This window comes from Lissotriton helveticus, chromosome 7 (assembly GCF_964261635.1).
Source record: "Lissotriton helveticus chromosome 7, aLisHel1.1, whole genome shotgun sequence".
Taxonomy (NCBI): domain Eukaryota; kingdom Metazoa; phylum Chordata; class Amphibia; order Caudata; family Salamandridae; genus Lissotriton; species Lissotriton helveticus.
Window position 1 is genome coordinate 1720646812 of NC_136068.1, and position 22668 is coordinate 1720669479.

At 43.9% G+C, this 22668-nt stretch overlaps 1 long non-coding RNA gene across 1 annotated transcript in view; it reads left to right on the forward strand.

Moving 5' to 3' along the window:
- LOC144770700 (uncharacterized) overlaps positions 1–21219 on the forward strand; it is a 93230-nt gene extending 72011 nt beyond the window's left edge. The window contains exon 2 of the long non-coding RNA XR_013598977.1: positions 19602–21219. This is a non-coding gene — a long non-coding RNA (uncharacterized LOC144770700). The remainder of the gene's footprint in view (positions 1–19601) is intronic.
- The last annotated feature ends 1449 nt before the right edge of the window (positions 21220–22668 follow it).

Consider the following 22668-nt stretch of genomic DNA (forward strand, 5'->3'; position numbering starts at 1 on the left):
TCAGCGAGACGACTAGTTGGGTGTCATCTGCGTAGGTGACGCATTTAATCCCGAACGGGGCTACTACCTCCTCCAGTGGGGCCATATAAACATTGAATAAGGTAGGGCTCAGGGATGAGCCCTGGGGGACTCCACACTGGAGGGGAGTAGATTTGGACATGATGCCATTTTCCCAGATCTTAAATGCTCGTTCATCCAGAAAGGATTCCAACCATTTCAGGGCCATTCCCGTGATCCCGAGTCTCGCAAGACGGTGGACTAGTATTTTATGGTCCACCGTATCAAATGCGGCGCTTAGATCCAGGAGGATCAGGACCCCGGATCCCCCTGAATCCAAGATGCATCTTGCTTCCTCAGTTACCACTATGAGGGCTGTATCAGTGCCCTGGCCTGGGCGGAAGCCTGTTTGTGAGCCACTCAACAGGTCATTATTTTCTAAAAACCCAGAGAGCTGTTTATTTACAATTCTTTCGGCAATTTTTCCCAGACCAGGCAGCAGCGAGATAGGGCGATAGTTGGCTAGGTCGGCCATATCTAGGCCTGGTTTTTTCAGAAGAGTTTTAATTCTTGCTTGCTTCCAACTAGGTGGGACCACCCCTTTAATGAATGAAGCATTTAGTAAATCTGTTGCAAGGGGGGTGATGGTATCAGCCACTTGTTTGAGGATATACAAGGGTGTAGGGTCAGATGGAGACCCGCTCTTCACTACGGAGAGCGTATTACGGAAGTCATCCATAGTGATGGTTCTAAGACTGTCCAGCCGGGGAGAATGAATCGGGGCAGGAGGGGCTTCATCGCCCGCAGCGCGGACAGCCTGTGGGAGGGAGTCAAGTATTCGTTGGACTTTGGTGTCGAAATACTCTGCAAGCAGGTCACATCTGGCTTCTGTACATTCCTGGTTGGTGATTGGAGTGGGGGATTTAAGCAGTTGCTTTACACTTTTAAAGGTCTCCTTAGAGGAATTGGCGGATGAGTTAATTTTTTCCTCAAAAAAGGTTGCCTGGGTTTTCTGCCGTGCGGCTTTATACAGTCTTAAAGCCGCCTGATAGGAGAGCTTCCTGTTGGCTGCCCAGTCCTTCCTCCAGGTGCGTTCCAGCTTTTTACAGTTTTTCTTGAGATCCCTCAATTCAGTGGTGTACCATGGAGATTTGAAGGTGCTACTTTTCTTAGTGATGTTTTTCAGGGGCAGTACTACATTAAGGGAATTGGTAAGCCAGTTCTGAAAATTTAGGTCTGCTAACAGAGGGTCCGATTCTGCCATAGGGGCTGTTTGTTCTAGGGCCTGGGACCATTCTTCCACTGATAATTTTGCCCATGCTCTCTGTAGAGTTCGCGGGCGGGGGGCGTTTTTTCCTTCTTGAGGAATTCTCCAGGAGAAGGGGACCATAAAGTGGTCCGACCATGGAAGTGGTAGTGGGGGCTTAACCGTAATGAGGCTATTATTAGAAAAAATAGGGTCCAACAAATGTCCCTTAGTGTGTGTGCTCTCTGTGTTTAGGAGTGTTATACCCAGTGCTTTAAGGTCCATACTGAGGTCAGAGGCCGCCTTGTCAGTGGGATCATCAAAGTGTAGGTTCAGGTCTCCCAGGACAAAAAAATTGGGCGACTGTGCTGCTGTCCCCAATATAGTTTCTAGTAGGGATCCTGTAAACTGTTTTAGATGACCTGGTGGGCGATAAATAAAGAGTCCTACCACTGACTTGGTGGGGGAGGTTTGAATATGGAATTGGACACTTTCAGAATCTAAGACACCACCATCCTCGATTCTACAGGAATAGGTGTCTTTGTAGATTATTGCCAGGCCCCCGCCTTTCCCTTGTGCCCTATGCTGACATTGAATGAAAAAACCATTTGGCAGGGCGGTGTTGATATCATAATCTGAGTTCGAGTGCAGCCATGTCTCCGTGAGGAAGAGTAAGTCCAGTTTGTTGTCTTCGATTAGTAGACTAATCTCAACTGCGTGTTTAGGTAGGGACCTGCAGTTTAATAGTGCCATCCTAATATCTCTACAAGGTTCCCTATCGTTAAATATGTCAGGACAGTGTTTACAACGAGAGAAATGATCATCGAGGTAATCCAACTGGGACCAGCTCACTCCTATATTGTCCTGTAGAAGCATGAGTTCCTCCCTAGAATAACTTACCGGGTATCTGTTGTCCGCCGGCATAGTGGATGGCCCTAGGTCCGGTCGGGCCCGGACGGGCCCAGACGGGCTTGCCTCTGGCGCGCCATCGGCGCGCCCGCTGCGCGGACGGGAAATGGCTTTCATTTTGTAGGGCTCGGGCCGAAAATCGCCCGAGCGCTAGAGCGCCAACCCTGCCTTTACCCCCAAGATGGCGGCCCAAATCGTCGCCCCCGGGGAAGGCTCTGTGTGAGTGTCAAGAGCCCCAAACTCGGCTCTCGGTGCTCGGATTTCGTTATGTTTCAAGCCCCCAACTGTTGGCAGGTGGGTGAGTGCAAGTAGCAAATTATCACAGATTGTCAAAATGTTTAAAAGATTACAAACGAAGAGCTGTGCAAATTACAAATACAATTTTTAAAACAACAGCATAGCTCGCATTACTTCTGCTTTAATTTGTGCCTGATTGATGAATAAATTATCGTAGCGCTATATTGCTGAATAATTCTATCATAGCGCTGTACTGCTAAAGTGCGCAATAATCATTAATCAATTTGCTGCCTTTGACTGTGTAATCGATTTGTGCCTGATTGTGCTGGTGCCATTCCCCTTTGCCATTTCCATTGCCATTGTGCCCCAATCTCGTCGTGTTAGGCTTTTGGCTTGCTGCCATTTTGTTGTTTGTTGTTGTGACTCCCAGGCCAGCTCTCCACCCCGCTCCCGCCTCCCAGCTGCTCCTCCCTCGCCCCTCCCCACTCCACTATCCACATATGACAGATGCTCTTGCGCGCAGCGATCGCGCGCAGCGATCGCGCCCTATGCGCGCCTTCGGCGCGCTAAAGGTAAGCCCGTCTGGGCCCGTCCGTGCCTGGACCGCGCCCAGCACCAGACCCCCTGGTCCCCACAAGACCCACTCCGCCCGCCTCACATACGACGCAGCTACCCTCTCAGCACTTAACCTCGGCCGACTCCCAACATGCTACCAAGCCGCCCCAGGTCACACCCATGGACCCTTCCCCTGCCGCTCCTGCAAATTCGACTGCATCAGGACCCACACCAAATCCACAAACTCTAAACAGAGCTCCGACACAAACCACCTGAAGTGCATCCTGCTCAACACCCGCTCGATCAACAGACACGCCATTGAACTTTGGAACCTACTCGACACCACATCGCCGGACGTCGCCTTCCTTACAGAAACCTGGATGAACACCTCATCAGCTCCCGACATCGCCATAGCCATCCCAGACGGCTACAAGATCATTCGAAAGGACCACACCAGCCAAAAAGGAGGAGGCATCGCCATCGTTCACAAGGACACCATCCGCATCACGACGTGCTCAGACGATAACCTCGCTACCGCCGAACACCTTCACTTCCAGATCCACACCGACCCCAAGACGACACTCAGAGGCACCCTCATCTACAGACCACCAGGACCCCGCACACAATTCAGTGAAGACATCTCTGACTTCATCAGCCCACACGCCCTACCCTCCGAGGATTACATTCTACTGGGAGACCTCAACTTCCACCTGGAAAAGAACAACGACAGCAACACCACCACTCTCCTGGACAACCTCGCCAATCTCGGACTCAAACAACTTGTCGACACCCCCACACACTATGCCGGGCACAAGCTCGACCCAATCTTCACCTCCAGCAAGAACATCTCCTTCAATCACACCACAGCTCTCCATTGGACAGACCACAGCTGCGTTCACTTCAACTACAAAAAGACTACAACCCACAACCACCCACAACCAATCCCCCGCAGAAACTGGAACAAAATTACCACCGTCCAGCTCTTCACATCACTTCAACAAAACGCCCCCGCCAAATCATCAGACTCTAAACAATCAGCCACCAACCTCACACAATGGATCACCCACAACGCTAACGAATTAGCACCCTTGAAAAAACAGCAAATCAAGCAAAATAGCAAAAAAGCCCCCTGGTTCAACGATGACCTTAAGAAATCCAAAAAGCTCTGTCGCACCCTCGAGAAAGCCTGGAGAAAAAACCCTACCACTGACAACATGACCGCCCTCAAGGACACCACCCGCAAACACCACCAACTGATGTGATCCACCAAGAAATCAGCATTCAAGGATCGACTCGACAACAACGCCTACAACAGCAAGGAACTATTCAACATCGTCAAAGAATTTACCAACCCCAAGGCCGGCACCAACGACATCACTCCCTCCCAAGACCTCTGCGACTCCCTAGCCTCATTCTTCCACAACAAAATCGCCGACATACATAACAGCTTTGAAAATCAGCTCGGAAACCAGTCCATTTCACCCTCTGCCAAAACAAAACAACCCTCCAACTTCCTCTGCACCTGGAACACAATCACCACTGAAGACACCATCCGCCTGATGAACTCCATCCACTCAGGATCGCCAACCGACCCATGTCCCCACCACATTTTCAACAAAGCAGACTCCATTATCGCACCCCATCTCCGAGACGTCATCAACAGCTCCCTCAACTCCGCTACCTTCCCGGAAAGCTGGAAACATGCCGAACTCAGCGCCCTCCTGAAGAAACCCACAGCAGACCCCACTGAACTTAAGAACTACCGCCCCATCTCGCTCCTCCCATTCCCTGCCAAAGTCATTGAGAAAGCCATCAACAGTCAACTCGCCGCCTTCCTCGAATCCAACAAATCCCTCGACCCCTCTCAGTCCAGCTTCCGAGCCAAACACAGCACCGAGACCGCCCTCATCGCAGCAACAGACGACATTTGAACTCGACTGGTCAACGGAGAAACAGTTGCCCTCATCCTACTTGACCTCTCCGCAGCCTTTGACACAGTCTGTCATAGCACCCTCATACAACGCCTCAGCAACGTCGGAATCCAAGGAAAAGCATTGGACTGGATCATCTTGTTCCTCGCCGGAAGAACCCAGAGAGTCCGACTCCCCCCTTTTAGATCAGAGGCCACCAAAGTCATCTGCGGCGTCCTGCAAGGATCATCACTCAGTCCCACCCTCTTCAACGTATACATGAGTCCCCTCGCATCCATCGCGCGCCAACACAACCTCAACATCATCTCCTATGCAGACGACACCCAGCTGGTCCTCTCCCTCACCAAAGACCCAAACACTGCCAAAAGCAACTTACACGAAGGAATGAAAGATGTAGCCGAGTGGATGAAAAACAGCCGATTAAAACTGAACTCGGACAAAACGGAAGTCCTCATCCTGGGGTCATCGCCCTCCGCCTGGGACGACTCCTGGTGGCCCCCTGCCCTGGGCATCGCACCTAAACCAATGGACCACGCACGTAACCTAGGCTTCATCCTGGACTCCTCCCTCTCGATGACCAGACAGGTCAACGCCGTCTCGTCATCATGCGTCAACATCCTACGCATGCTCAAAAAAATCTTCAGTTGGATCCCCACTGAAACAAGAAAAATGGTCACCCACGCACTGGTCACAAGCAGACTGGATTACGGAAACACCCTTTACGCCGGAACCATAGCCAAACTACAGAAAAAACTCCAACGCATCCAAAACGCTTCAGCCAGACTCATACTGGACATCCCCCGCCAAGCTCACATTTCCGGCCACCTGAAAGACCTCCACTGGCTCCCCATCAACAAGAGAATAACGTTCCGTCTCCTCACCCACGCACACAAAGCCCTCTACGACCTAGGACCCGAATGCCTCAACACGCGCCTGTCCTTTTACACGCCCACCCGCCAATTACGATCGTCCAATCAAGCCCTCGCCGTAATCCCGCGCATCCATAGATCCACCATGGGGGGAAGATCCTTCTCCTACTTAGCGGCCAAAACCTGGAACTCTCTCCCCATCCACCTCTGCCTTACACAGAACCATCCCTCCTTCAGAAAACAACTTAAAACTTGGATTTTCGATAAGTAAAGCACCCCCCCTCTCTCAAGCGCCTTGAGACCCTCTGGGTGAGTAGCGCGCTATACAAATTTCTGAACTTGAACTTGAACTTGAACTTGTGGCCTGGCCTAAAAAACACTTCTAGCAGTGACACCGGGTGGCAATGGGGAGGAGATGGACAGGCTAAGGATAGAACAAGGAAGCTGCTTAAAAGAGACACACCAATACCGTCAGTACATTGTATTAATTACAGGTATTTTTATTGTGCACCTCCAACTGTGACAAATAGTGTAAAAAGGTACGAGCAGGGTTACTTGAATTATGTGCTTGTGTGGTGTTTTTTGCATAATTATAAATTAGCTATATAATCTGCCATTGGCTTTATAATCTACAGATTACAAAATGTTTCTGGCTTAAACAGTTCAAAAGTTACTAAAAACTCAGCAATACGTGTTGCTGCATATTGTAAGGCCATTTGAAGACTCTAAAGGTTGCTTATGGCCCATTATGAAATGCTAATGAAGGGGGGCCTAATTAATGCACGCTCCCTAGTTTAACAAGCATTTGACATCAGGGAACTAATCATTGATAATGATTTAGATTTCCTATGCATTACCAAAACATGGCTAAAGGAAGACTGCAGCCCAGATATTGCAGTCGCCCTACCCCCTAATTACACCAGCTGTGGGAAACAGAGAGGATGTATGGGGGGAGGATTGGCTATCATTCACAGAGATACTCTACTGTTGGAGAACTTTATTTCACATGAACTCAAGGGAGTCGAAAGCCTTGGTTTCTGTTGTGCCATAAATGGATCAACCTGATTCGCTGGAGCCTTAATCTATCACCATCCAGGCAACAGTGGTACCTTTTTAGACTCTTTAGGGGAAACTCTTGTCCAAGCTCTGCTTAGATATGCTAACTTTACATTGCTTGCGGACATATATCTCCACTTTGAATGTGGCAATAATCCTGGGGTCACTATATTCCTGGAAATTGTTACTCCACTTGGTTTGAATCAATTAGTTCAAGTTCCACAGGACACACATTGGATGGTGTTTGTTAAAATTCTCCCTCGATCCGGATAGATGCATCTATCCCTCAGACCATCATTTTATTCCCTTGGCTATCCTAATATCCAAGGTGCCACAAGCTTCTAAGAATAGCTCTATTGAGGTTCCAAAACAGAAATGGCATCTGCTAGCTACTAATCCCAGCTTGCCCAAAATTGCCCAAGAAAAATTCTGATGCTGACTGGAGAGCCAGCTGAAGACTGCCATCGCTTCCATACCTGGATGACGGCCATAAGTGGTGACCTAATGCCTCTAAAACAATCCACCAGAAGGGGCAAAATAAAATCACATAATGATCCATGGTTTACTAAAGATCTAGCTAAGCTCCATCTACACAGTAAACAACTAGAACGTAGATGGAGAAGGGGCTATGAGATAGCTAATCTACAGATCTTTAAATCATACAGGAAGCAATACCATACAGCTATCAAACTTGCAAAAAAAGACTATTTTGAGAATAGATTAGCTATGGCAAAGCAAAACCAAAAAGAGATATTTGCTATCGTAAATCTTTTTAAGGATCCTAAAGCCCTTCACTCAGAAGTCCCCCCTTTCTCAATCTCTCTGTAATGACATTTCTACATTCTTTGAGGAAAAAATCATCAAGATCCAAAATGACTTTAGAGTACTAAGAACAGAAGAAGTGGTGAACGATTTGGGATCAAATCACAGGCAGGATAGACCCTCTCTTCATACCTTTCAAACAGTTACCCTATCTCAGACACATGAAGCTGTCCTAGCATGTAAATCAGGCTCCCCACTGGATGCTTGTCCACCAATGATATTGCATCACATTATGGACATAGTGAACCCCGTGATTAATGGGATTGTGAATTACGCTGACGACACAGATGATCCTGTCCCTTGAGAAAAACTCCACAGAGGCTGAAGAACATTTTAAAGCCTGTCTCACGGCGGTCATCACATGGATGAAAAACAACCATCTCCGTTGTAATACGGATAAGATAGAGATCCTGTTGATTGGGAAAGACAATCCCTTTCAACCGAAGGATTGGTGGCCAGAAGAGGCAGAAGCTCCCCCAGCCACAGTGGACGTGGCCAAAAACCTGGTGTGTGGTTTGACTCCTCTCTCTCTTTCAAACATCATACCCTTAAGGTGGTGGGCACTTGCTTTGGCCTAATTAAAACTATGAAAACATTCTTTGACTTGATTCCCCTGGCTGCAAGGAAAACAGTGGTTTTGACGTTAATACTCTCATGCCTAGACTACTGTAATAGCCTTCTAGCAGGGGTTAATAAATCAACTTTGAAGAGACTACAGGTAGTTTAACACACAGCTGCTAGACTGGGTTTGAAACTTCCACGTAGGTCATCAGCATCAGAAGCTCTGAAAATTCTTCATTGGCTCCCGCTACACAAGTGAATCCTTTTCAAACTCTTGGTTATTATCTTCAGAGCTACCAGTCAAATTGGACCAGAATATCTTTCTAGGAGATTTACACCATACACCACAAGGAGGATACTTAGATCTACATCTGCTAACCTCCTCAAATTGCCTGGCTTTAAACTTAAAACCAGGGGAGGGAAGACTGCTACAGTATTAGGTGTAAAAGCATGGAATCTTATGCCAAACAAATTGAGATCGATGGTATCAGAAAAACAGTTCAGGAAAGCTCTAAAGACCTGGATCTATGGAATAAGTGAGGAATCTTGTCTTGCCCTTATTGAGGCCCTAACTCCTCACTAGTTTATTCGTTATCTGTATGGCGCCAGGAGGCTCCTTTGGGAGTGACAGTTTGCGCTCTACAAATGCCACATTTCATTTAATTTCATATGATATGTGGGTATTAAAATAAGGTGCAAACAATGCCCATACAGTGTTAACAAGTGCAATGCAAATTGGTCTAGCATTTGCGAGAGTTAGAGGTATTGGCGTTGCACAGGACAATGTAATTTAACAATGTGTGTTGGATTGGAGTAATATAATGTAATGTAATGTAATGTAATGGTCCATTTGTAAAGCTCAACTGTCACTCCTAGGAGCATCACGGCGCTAAAACGGAAACCAGAGATGGAAATTCAGGAACCTGGTTAAACTGCTAAGAATCAGAGAGGGACCTTAGATCAGAATTTTGCAAAGAGAGTCAGATGCGGTGAAAGTCCAAGTTTTTAGGGCTTTCCTTAAGTGGGACTCTGAGGTGATCTGGCACAACTGTGGAGGAAGTTTGTTCCATGCCTTTGAGCCCAAGACTGTAAGTGACTTTCCTCCCTTCGTTGCCAGTCTGAAGGCAGTTATTTTTAACAGATTGCATTTGATGATCTTGTAGTTCGGGATGGAACGTATCGCTTAAAGCGTGAGTGAAGATATTGAGGGCCCACAGAGTGGAGGGCCCAGAAGGTGATGAGAAGGACCTTAAAAAGAATGTGTTTGTGAATTGGCAGCCAATGAAGTGTATTTAGAGCCGCTGATGCAGGTGACTTCCTTGGCCACTTCAGTACTAATCGTGCTGCAGCATGCTGGACCATTTGTAGCCGATGCAAGACTGACTCATTGGTCCCTGCATATTACAGTAGTCTAGCCTTGATGTAATAAGGGCTATGGCTACTGTTTGCCTTGCTGAAAAGGGAATCAGGTCAAAGAATCTCATTAGAGTTTTTAAAATGAGAAAGCAAGTTCCAGCAACATCCAGTGATTGCTGTTTAAATGACAGAGTGGTGTCAAATTTAATTCCCAACCAATTTTACTGTGTTTGGAGGAGGGGTGGTATTGGCTGGCCACCAACTTTTGGGTGAGAAAAAGTGTTCTTGGCCTAGGGGTAGAATTTCTGTTTTCTCAGAATTACACCTAAGGTGGTTTGCATTCATCCAACTGAAAGTTGCAGTCAGGCATTTGCAGAGATTTTCTTCTGCCTGTGTGGTGTTATTCTCCAGTACCAGGATGAGCTGTGTATCATCCGCATATGAGATGGTATCAATATTGAAGGACAATATCAGCTTAATCAAAGGAGCCATGCAGGCATTAAAGAGGGTCGGGCTGGGACTCGATCCCTGTGGTACCACTGAGAGGAGGGCCTTCTCTTGTGACTTATATTGGCCAAATGTAATCACTTGCTTGCGATCCAGCAGGATTTTTTTTATCCATGCCAGGACGATACCTGTGAGGCCAAAGGAAGCAAGGCGGTCTAAAAGGATGGCATGTGAGACTGTGTCAAAGGCCGCCAACAGGTCTAATAATACCAATACAGCTCTTTTGCCCTGGTCCATAGCGGCTTTGAGGGTTTCAGCCGTATGCAGTAGTGCAGATTCTGCAGAGTGTTGGGTTCTAAAACCATTCAGATTCGAGTAAAGCAAATTTGTTTTCTCCAAATATGTTGTGAGTTGCTTATTTACAAACTTTTCTGTCAGCTTACACAGACTTGGTAAGAGGGAAATGGGGCGCAAATTAGACATGGTAGTAGGGTCCGGAATTTTTTTATTCTGAAGAGGCTTTACAGCTGCAAGTTTTCAATCTGTTAGAATCTTAGCAGTGGAAAGAGAGGAGTTTATTATGTTGTTTATATTAGGGTTCACAATATCAATAAGAGTGTGTAAAGGGGGCAGGGATCAAAAGGGGATCCAGATTTCATAGACAAAATTGCCTGCCGTGATTCTTCAAGGGAAATTGGTTTAAACATATTTATACCAGTTTTGTCCAAATCTGCAGACAAGTCATTATTGGTGAAGGAAAGGATAGGCAGGGGGTGGAGTCTTTTTGCAGTATGAAAACTTTCTCTTCAAAGAAATCTGCAATATCATTACAGAGGCTCTGAGGGGGGGGATCTTCTGTTGTAAACTTTTAGGGTTCGTAAATTGATTGACTATTTTAGAAATCACTTTCTGGTTTGCCTTGGTGTTATTAATTGCTTTGGTATAGTAGTCTTTTTTGGTAGTTTTGATCAGGGCATGATATTTCCTGAGGGCCACTTTAAAATTATTTTGCTCTGTATCCTCATAATTTCGGCACCATCTGGGTTCTAATGACCTGACCTGGCTTTGCAAATCCTTCAGAGCTTGCGAATACCAAGGGGCAGAAGGCTCCTTGTTTGGTCTGCTGTGATGTGGAGCCCGAAGTGCCAACTGATCTTTAAGGGCATGCATCCACTAGCCAAAAAGCAGAGTATCTGCAATAGGGTTTCCTAGCAAGTTAGGTCTACACGTCAGTGCTTCTGAGAGCAAATCTGGGTAAGCTGATAGTTCCTTCTATCTGGGTTTAACCTGTTTAGGGGCTTTGATAGTATTTCCCCTAGGGGGGTGCTAATTTTTTGACAAAATCTCAAAAGGGATAAATGTATGATCAGTCCACGTTTGCTCAAATGGGGGCATAACCTTAAGGGTTTCCAAGTTAGAGCAAATACAGTCCAGCATATGGCCAGCATTATGTGTGACATCTGGAGTGGAGTTGATTTATGTGGTGTGGAGTGGAATTATGTGGGTTGGATTGGAATTGTTTGCTGTGGAATTATATGGCATGGTGTGCAGTGCAAATATGTGGAAAGTAATATGTGGTATTGAGTCTACTGGTATAATGTGGAGTGGGATTGTGTGTCATAGAGGGTAAATAGGTGGAATGGCATTTTATTTTGTGGAGTTTAATTATGTGGCGGGCAGTTGAATTTTGTGGCATGATGTGGAATTCTGTGGTGTGGATTGGATGTTTGTGGAGTGTTGTGTAATTGTGTTGTTGAGTTGAAATATGTGGCTTGTTGTCAAATTATGTGGAATGGAAATGCTCAGAGTTGAACTGTGTGGCGTGAAAGTGTGTGACGTTGAGTGAAATGAAGCTGATTGAAACTTTGTGGCGTTGTGGGGAATGTATTTGTGTGGATCGTGTTACCAAGTTTAAAAATGCTGAAACATAATTACAAGAAAGGTGGCCTTTCACTATGCACAAATTTACAAAACCTTATAATATGCAAAGACTAAATATCAAAATGCAAACATGCAGAGTTAACCCCGGTGGCATTTGGGTCCATGAATTGTACGGGGTCTTTAACAATGTCTGGGGCCTCTTCCAAAATTGCGCGCAAGAGATCAGAGACGAAGTCTTCTAAGTTTCTGTCCTTAGTGCCAGTTGCGCCAGGAGCGGTTTTCTACATCTTCTGTGTGAGCTTGAAAATCCAGATTTGGCTCACAAAGGCAGAGGACCTCGTGTTGCAGATCTTCGAGTTTCCCGTCTCTGCTGGTCTCATAATTCTTCCAGGGTGATGATTTGGTTGCCTAGGGAATCGATATCCCCGTGGACCTCTCTCAGGTCACTAGAAAGCTCCTTCTTCATCGACTGGAGGTCTTCCCCCAGGGACAAGAACAATGACTGTATGAAGGCATGGCAGATCGGGGCCTCTGTTTTGCTCGTCTCCCCAGTGTTGTCCGCATTCCGTTGTTGGTTGGTTGATATTGTCTTCAGGGGAAGGGTTGGGAGTTTTAAGGAGCCTGTCTTTCACTGACCTGTCACTCTTCCCTTTGCTGGTAGACATCATGTTCAGGCCTCCGTGAGCTGTTAGGGCCCTGTTCCACTGTGGATCAGGGGTCGTAGCCAGGTCTGGAGGGGGGGCGCGTTGCTAGGTTGAGCCATGACCAACGGCTCCGATGTATTCTTAGCGATTGGGTTCTCCAATGCTCTTATTATCGACTCTGCCTCCGGGGGTTCCACCCACACACCGCCCAGCAGAATCTAAGGCTGCCCAGGTGTCCCGGCAGTATGCTATATGGGCATTTATTGCTGTCTCCCACTGGCTGCCCAAAGGGAAGAACAAGGGAACCCCACTCACTAAGGAACCAGGGTGCTTACTATATATAGGAAAACAATGGTTCCAGTGAAGCAATGTATGTACGGTCATTAATCAGTACAAAACATAATATCAAAAACAGTTTGAGGGTTTAAAGGGGAAGTCCGGGAGAGAGACAAAGCTCATAACACAAAGTTTCATATCATAGTTAAGTTTGTATTATTTTCAATGAAATAAATCACATATACATTATACACATAGTATTTTCAACAGTGCAAAGTGTCCCAAGTGTATAATGAGAACCAAACTTGCAAAAAAAACAGTTGAGTGACATTAAGTGAGATATATACAAGGTTTCTACAGAATATATTTTCTCAAGGAAAATTAAAACATTCATAGGCACTATTTGTATGGACGCTCTATGAAAACGAACCATACAAATAGTGTCTATGAATGTAGATAGTCACTGTAACATTCAATTGTATCTACTGCTTTCATGGTCGTTTTTCATTTTCCTTGAGAAAATACATTCTGTAGAAACCTTGTATATATCTCACTTAATGTCACTCAACTGTTTTATTTGGGCCGCCCCTCGCCAGCGCTGCTCAGTCAGCCTCAGTTGCTGCCAACAGAAGCTCAGCATTCTCCGGCAGCGTGACCTCTATAGGCCACTCCACTAGAGTCCACTGCTTCTTCAAGGGTCCTGGGGGTCAAACACCATGCATATTCACCAATGGCCCCTTGGATTGATGGGCATTACATAGGGCCGGTTCGGGCACAAGCGGAAAGACACAGAGACACGTCGCAACCGGACGCCATCTTGGCCATGCCCCCATGTTAATTCTTTTAGACAATCGGCTGGAACGATTTAAATCTACCTGAGCCCAACTTTATGTATTTAATCCTTTGATAAGAGAAAGGAAGTCTGGCAGAGATCTCCATTTGGTTAAGTCTCTGGAAAGTTAAAAAAGTTTAGTCAAACTTGAAACCAAACTGTAAAAATATTTTATGTTAAATATTAATGTAAATTATTGTACTATATTTATTTCACATGTAAAACAAATAAAAAATGCTACAGCACTATTAACTTAATTTTGAATTAAATATTTATTCAAATTAAATATAAGAAATGTAAAAGAAGTGTTAAAGATGTATTTAATAAGCACACTAAAAGTGGTATGTTTGTATTTACATAGTGTCATAGCAATTACAAAGAGTTATGTATATAATTAATTGGTATTAATTTACATTTTATAGAAAAGAACATTTAATTTGTTTTAAATTAAAAATGTGATAAAATATTTTAGCATCTTGTAAAATTAATTTTTTAAAGAGTTATCTAATTTTGTCAACATTCAATCTAATTCATATATAATATTAAGAAGTTAAAATACATTATTTTCATGTAATATTTCCCATGGGCTTCTATTCGAAGTCCATGCCTCGATTATATTCTCTAGGATGGTGTTGCAGTGTCAGTGATTGTGGACAGCTACTGCTCCTTTTTGGCTGAAGTGACTTTACAATTGCACATTTGGCTCCACCCCGTTTCATGGAGTGGAGACATGTAAGTTTACACTTTTGAGTAACAACACTCAGAAATAGTGAATAGCCAAAAGTAGTAAAGTTATTTAAAAGTGTTAAGACATTTAGATTTACTTGTGTGTAAGTTTACCTTTGTGAATCGGCCCCAGAGTGTCCTGAATGTCGGGTGGAAGATAATTCCAATACAGAGTGCCTAGCAGGTGTAAAGAACTGAACTTGAAGTTGTGGTCAGTAAATCATTCAGTTTCAGTAGGTGCATATCTGGATAGAACACCATCTCAGTAGATAAGAGTCAGACCTTTTGCTGCTTGAAATCAAGTACCAAATACTTGTACAAGGCTTGGTTTTTCAGCAGAGAGCGAGTGGGCTTGGTGGTGATAAGCTCTTGTGGGGTTTAATTTGGGTTAAGTATACAGAGTTCAGGTACAAAATGTGTGACCTTTTATAAAGGAGAGGAATATTGATAGAATCCAACAAGAAGACAATTCAAATAGTCTAGTCTATTGAATTGTTGGTTTTGTTAAATGCTATGTGTGGGTTTTTTTATGCATACTTGGAAGCATATTGCAGTATTTGCAATAGTACAAAAGGTCTTCTAATTACAGGGATGGGCATAAAAGAGCTATAAGGGGTCTAAATGAGGAAGTGACCATCAGAGAGTAGGGGGAAAATATTTGCTATCAACAGGAGAGACAAGTGTTCATAACAAGGGGAAGTTTAGGACCTCAGTTTTGAGGAGAATAACATCAGTGAATGTAATTCCATCCATTATCTGTGAGGCAGTCTGTGATGTGTGTCTGAAGATGGAGTCTGAAAATAGAAAAAAAGAGTATGATTTTGATGTCATCGGCATAGAGGTGATTAACGAAGTAAAAACAACAAGAAAATATAACAGAGGGAAGAGAAGTACAGAGAGAAGGGGAGTGGAAAAGCATGTAGCCATGTAGAGCACATATAGGAAGAGCAGCAGATGCTCATGACTGAGGTCCACGTGATAAAGAGGTATGGAGGTCCACTGTGCCAAAGGCAGCATACAAGACAAGCCATATGAGGATGGACAAAAGATGTGATAGGCAGTTGTTATAAAGTTATATACTTATGAAATCCCTTATTTCCATAGAAAGAACGGTATGGACGCCAGGTAGTAGATTGCCTCAAGAAAGGTAAAGTGTAAGGCAAGTTAAGACCAAATGTTCCAATATTTGGGGACGAAAAGGGAGTTAAGATACTGGATGATAGGTAGCAGGACACAAGGGATCGGCAAAAGGTTTTTTAGAAGAAGTAGAACTACTGCAAAGGTGAGGCAGGTTGGATGTACATCAGCTGTGAGAAGCGCAGGATAGACGTGAGAGGTTATAATCAGGAACATCTTAAAGCTTAGAGAATTGTGAGCTCTAATTCCCTTTCCTGAGGTTTCAAGGATCACTACAAACAACAACATTCCAGTTGGACTTTTTGGAGAGAAGATGGATGTGCCCAGATGACAGACAAGGGACAACTAGGCACCTGGATCGTGAGAGCCAGGGGACTGTTCAGAAATAGCTGACATATTTACCCTTGGATTAGGTACAGTGGTTACCTACACTTAGAGTTGAGGATGCGGTTTATATGTGCAGTATTTTACAGCAAGATGAGCATTTATATACCCCAGGAAGTGACTAGCGTGCACACTGACCTAGGCACCATTGCACTCACCAGCAAGACCATTGATTATGGGAAGCAAACTCCATCAGTACTAACAACTAATTCTAATATCTTTGGAGCTAAAGAAAAGATATGCCGAGAAATAACAGGGCCACCATCGTTTCTTTGCTTGGATTTCTCATCTGGGTGCCCCAAGGCTTCTCAAGAATCCTGAGACATACCAGCATTTGATGGCTGGAAAACACTGAAGATGACATGAGTCTTTTGGAAGTGCTGGTGTATCTATAGTGATGTATATTCCTTCCATGATTCGAACACCATCACCCCAGTATCTTGATGACATCTTGGTGACTGACCAACCTCTGGAAGAACACAACAATAGACTGTTGAAAATGCTAGACAGATTGAAAGTAGAGGAACTCAAACAAAGATTCACAGACCACTGATATATGTGACAAAAGTTCGATTGTGCAAACAGAGCTCAAGCACCCTGATGTAAAGTATGTGAGCCTTTTATTTTCAGAAAGACTCTAGAGGGCCAAAAAGTATTTAATATACCTCTGTAGAAACTCATAACTGCCTTAGTTCTGTTTTATATTGATCCATAATTAAGCTCTGGTACTAGTTAAAATGGTCAATGTAAGTTTTATATCAACATGGAGAAAAAGAAGCAACACCGATTATTTTCACAAGCATATTTTTCTGTTTCACAGCTGGCTTATTCATACACAGGTGTGGGTTCTGCGGTTTGGGATTAACCTATAATATAATCACCTACCACATCACAGATGCTTAGAAAGATTAGGAGAGATTGGATATTGAGAACCAATGATCACTTGGATCTGATAGACATGCTGAAAGAATGATTTAAGAAGATATTCAACATATTGTCTCATTTTTGGAAGAGTTGATTGTTAACCTTACTCAAAACCTGGCATCTTTTCGATTAAAATCCAAATTTGTATTGGCTTTCTTGTTGAAGCTATGTAAATTTTAATATAGGATCCTGGATGCCCTTGATACGCTGGTTCCATTAACTACGGTGACTACTACACCATCAAAACCTCATGTTCACTGGTTTTATTATCATTTTCAAGTTTGAAAAAAGGAATGCAAAGTGTTAGAGAGTAGGTGCCGAAAGAATTTTAAATCCATAAACTATTTTATTTGTTTATTTTATCCTCACACACCCTATTAGTGTCATGCTTCATTATCGGACCTCATCCAGGTCCTTAAAACCCAGCGTGAGTTCAACCATATTCCAGGGAGCACTTTGGATATTATCTGTTACGTTCTCTACAATAAAAATACTTCGGAACACCTACGTATTCCTTTATCTTTGGTGTTCCTGGTATGATTAAAAAAAGGTAAAACAGCGTTCACAACTTCCCCAATTAATAAGATTTTTTTTGTAAAATTGATAACAATTTGGCAGGTTATGCTGTTTCAGAACTGGAAGTCGATCACAAAGTGACCCTGATGCAGGAGATTGCCCTAGCAATTGGTGGCAGTTTAACTGGATGCAAATTGGAGGAGCACAGGGTGGGAAATTTCAGTTCGTACATCCATGATTGGGTCATATAAGGCCCTAATTGCTACTAATTCCCAAGGGCACAATTCAGAATTATGTGGAAAGTGCGCACCCAATAATGAACATAATTAGTGGTGGGATTTTTGTTTGCTCTGTAACCAGAACTTTAGTAGGATTTTTCTTTGGCTTCAACCTTTCTTTGGAAAAATGATCCAGGGAATGTTGAGATGAAGGTGAAAACTTCATTAATCCACAAAGTTTGAAATTACACTATGTAAAACGTTGTAAACTTCGTGCAGAATTTTGAATTCACACTCCACCACATAGGAGATATAAATGGACTGGAAACACTTCATATTTTCGAAAGCAACACTGTGTCAGTGTGTCTCGGGATCCAAAGTCAGGAAATATTCGTGGACTGGAAACCCCAAATCGGTATCGCTGTGTCTGCAACAAAGTTTTCAGTCATACTTCAGCTAGTTTGGGGAAAACAATGCCTTGTTTGTTGTTACATGGTTAGATTCATGCCGGTATTATTAAATTTCTCTTTTAGTATTTACCTGTGTATTTTTTTCCTATATAAATCTCAGATCCCTGACTATATTTTTGTACTATTAGGGATGCCAACTCACTCCATGAACAACGCGTTACAAGTCCTGGGCATTCCTTCTGTAAATCGTTGCCGGAAGGTTTTTTTGTACAACGAAAAGCAAGAGTACAACTGACACAAAGGGGCAGATTTATGTTGGTCATGCGCCACGTTTGCGTCACGCAACTGCGGCGTAAACGTGGCGCATCCCTACGACCCATTTACAACGTGACGCATCTAGGCAGATGCGTCACGTTGTAAAGCCCTGCGCCATATGTGGGCGTTCCGGCGCAGGGTGGGCGTTCCGGGGCAGGTGCGCCTCGCAAAAGTGGCTGAGTGAAATCTATAAGATTTCACTCAGTCACTTTCAGGCCAATGCTGCGTCAAAACCCTACGCCTGCTTGAAGCAGGCGTAAGGCTTGACGCAGCATTGGACAGACAGGGCACCCCCGAGCATTGCTAGAGCTGCGACGCAACTCCAGCAATGCGCCACCTTTACGGCACAGATGCGTCACACATCTGTGCCGTTTTTGCCCCATGGTGCGCCGCATTGTAAATGCGGCGCACCATGGGTGGCGGAGCTGCGGCACAAAATAACTGGCGCATCCCTGGGGATTCGCCAGTTATCACAAATCTGCCCCAAAGTTTTATGCTCTCAAAAAAAGAAAACGACTAGACATTAGTGGTGCAGGGCAGCGCAGCAAGTCCCCTTGCTGAGCTGCCCTGCTTTACAGGAAAAGGGCCGGAATGCGCAACATTCATCCAATATGGCCCATTCCTATCCTTTTTCCTTGCGCCGGCGCCATTTTGGCAGTATAGCGCCAACACAGGCACCCTTACTCCTTGGTGCCTTTTAGGTGCCTGTGTTGTAGCCAGGATTGTTTTTATGCAGGGAGGGGCACCTTCTTTCTATGTGTGCAGAATGGAGCTCACATAGGAAGAGGAATAAATGAGGAGAAAAAAAACACATTTCTCCTAGTTACGTCTGTCCTGGGGAGGCGTATAATTTTAGCGAATTTCCAGGTTTACCTGTTCTTCTAAATCTGGTAATGCTTCAAAATCCATGGATATTGAGTGTGTTTTCCTATGTAACATACATGGAAATGCCTCCCTGGTGCACAGTAATACAACACAGCAATTTGTGCTGCGTTACATTACTCGAGATTTATGAAGCCACACAAGGCCATGTACGGGGGCCGTACATGGCTTGATAAACCTCGTTTTACATTTGCATCGCTGTTGCACCACGTGGCGTGGTGCAAGAGCGACACAAAGGGGCTCATAATTATGCCCCATAGTGTAGTGACAATATAATGTGAGGAGGCAACCCTACATGCTGGACGGTACAACTATAGAAATATTTCATCAGGGAATGTATGAACAGACTTCGCTGGGGAGATTTGACTATGACGTGGTGATTTGGAGAGGATTTGGTTAACTGTGATCAAATGCTAAACACCGGATGTGAACTGTTATAAAAACTCTTTATCATATTTTTTGTTTTTCAGACTCAGAGTTCCAATGTATCTGGAGATACTCAGAAGGCAATGAAGAACTCACGAATGGCCCTGTTACTGAACAATCTGGCGCTATCCATTGGAATTGTTGTTATCACGATTATCATTGTGCTCTGCACAGTTATTAGATGATCAGGAAGTCTTGTTTTTGGTTCCCTTTTTGGGCAGAATTTGCCAAAGTTTCAACTTATTCTTTTTGCCTTTAAATGGACACCGCTAACCAATTACAGAGGAGTTCTTGATGGCACGAATGCTGAATTTGAAAGAAGTTGTTACTTTTTCTATGCCTACTGTGCCTCTGTGCACGTTGATTTTAAGTTATATAACGAGGATTATCCTTCATCCACCTCCAGGAGTCTCCTCATTGAGTCTTTAATGGCACTGATGCAAAACGCCTTTATTCAATCAACACCAGTGGAAAGAGATTATATATTGTCATCACAAAGTCTGGAAATATACACTGTACGAAATAGGAATCCCAGAAAGTCCATCTCGGATAGAGTTTGGTCTGACCCAAACTTCACTAGAAGTGGCAGTCAACACCAAAATATCGAGAAAATTCAACTCATTTTTGGAGGCAGTTCTAGAGTTTCTTGATCTTTTTTCAGATCTTCACACCCTTTTGTTGTTTACCCACTTCATCTTCCTCTTTCTAATATTTCAGCATATATGCCCCCCAAAACTATTTTTCTCTTTGCCACTATCATCAAATTTAAAAATATGTATTTTAACGGACCCCATAAAATAATATTGACATTTTTAAGTTCTAAATTTGTCTTCTTATTCATTTTGCCTCTTGCCTCCTTTCCCATAGCTCCTTCCCTCAGTTTATCTCTATACATACATGTTTGACATCTTGCTTTCCCTTTCTTCCTATTCACCCCACTCTCATGTCCCTACCTTCTACTGTTTAAGTTACTAATTCTATCTCCTCACTCTGCTTCACTGTACTCTGAGACTACTGGTCTGTAGCTTCCATTCTCTTCTCCTACTCTGACCTCCACTGTCCTCTCTTCCTTCTTCTACCTCTTTGGTAATGATTTATAAGGTGTGTGGACAAAATATCGAAAACACAAATATCGTGGGACAGAATATCGTGTCAAAAATATCGAGGACAAGAATAACGTGAAGGTAATTTCTTATGGGTAAGTAAAGTTTTACTATATATAACTCCACATATACGTACTTTGACCATATATATATATATATATCTTCACGGTACGTAGGTCTGGAGTTAAGAATAGTACATTTATACCTATCTATTTGCACTTACCTACTCGATATTCTTGCCCTCGATATTTGTGACACAATATTCTGTCCACACGATATTTGTATGTTCGATATTAGTGAACCATTTATAGGTTAATGGAATTCTATATCACGTGACCCTGCATCTCTCTCTCATTAGCACATGGTTTGAATGCGGTTCCTATTGGCTTGTGTTCACTCTTGGAACAATTGTCCTTGTTCATCTGTATTGTGAGACTCTCAGTGGATTTAAAGAGGGTGGCTTCTGCTCTCTTATGGCTGGTAATAACTGTGCTGTAAAAGAATGGATATAATATGAATAATGACCGCACAAATTGAATAAATAACCCAGATGACGCTATCATTTGGAGTAATCCATTCAATAAAATGCATTCAACAAAATGACAAACTAATATTCTTGGCTTCTTGGAATCAACAAGGAATCACAAAAAGTACGCAACCATAGTGACATAATACTATATAATCATTCTGTACTATAGAACAGAAACATAACTATTGGGAAAGTGATGTCACAAAATATGAAGATCTACGTTTATTGCTGTACAGACAGTGCTTAATTTGTAAAAATAAATATGTGCCAGAGCCCTTGTCAGGAGGCCACTGCAGCTTGCATTACCCATTGCCCCTGCCAGCGCTGGTAATGACAGAAGCAACCTGACTACTAACCATCAAACTCCTACAGGTGTGACAATGCAGACTATTCCAAGCCCCAAACGCCATAATAAAGGCTTGGGCGGCAGGTATTCTAATTAGTTGCTATTAATGTACATTGAATTAATAAACAACTGTTGTTGTGCTCATATCTAAATTACACAAACCGTGCCACCATGTAGTAGACCATAAGAAGTGCTGGTGTTGGCGATTAAATGCCAGTGCTGAGCACCGGAACCCACAGGCTCAAATTGAGGATTGAAAGGCTTGGGCGGTAGGTATTATAATTAGTTGTTCTTAATGTACATCGAATTATTAAACAACTGTTGTTGTGCTCATATCTAAATTACACAACCCGCGCCTCCATGTGGCAGACCATCGTAAGTGCTGGTGCTGGCGATTAAATGTCAGTGCTGAGCACCGGAAACCACAGGCTCCAATTAGGCATTGACTCTACTTCTAAAGCTATGAGGTTGAATAGCATCACCAGTATATCATGTTCAAACAATATTATTGCGGCCTGTAGAACCATTCCTGAATCCATGCTAAACAGGTGTAACAGATATCCCGAATGCTCTCGCTTCCAAGTACTGGGAGGAATGCAAAATCGTAAAAAGATTAACTTTAAAATGTATTAAAAATTGTGATAATGTTTATCCCCGGTCTGCAGGTTTTTGAGCACTAGGGTCTGTATGAACAGAAGGATGCACTTTTCCTGTCTGCTCCATGGCGCACCTTTAAACATCTGTGCTGGATGCAAACAGGGAAAGTGCACCTTATTATGTGCTGATGTTAAGGCAGGTGTGAAGTCACGCTGCCCCGGGGGTAGCATATTCAAGTGAAATATGGAGCAGCTGCTTCACAGCCACTCCGTGTTTAACTGTGCAGACGGAACCCACCTGCACTTTGAACAGGGGAAAGAGATCCCCATGCAGGCGGGTGCAGTGAGTGCACACACCTGCAAGGGGGGTATCTGGGAGAGCAGTCCATGGGACCCTCTTTGTCCCCTCCAGAGGTCTGCCTTTAGGAGTCGCACTGAAAGTGAACCACCTTTTTGTGGCGCACTCTGTAAGGCCATGATTGCCTCTGCACCTCCTATCATAATATGGCGCCAGAACAGAGGCAAAGTGATTTCCTC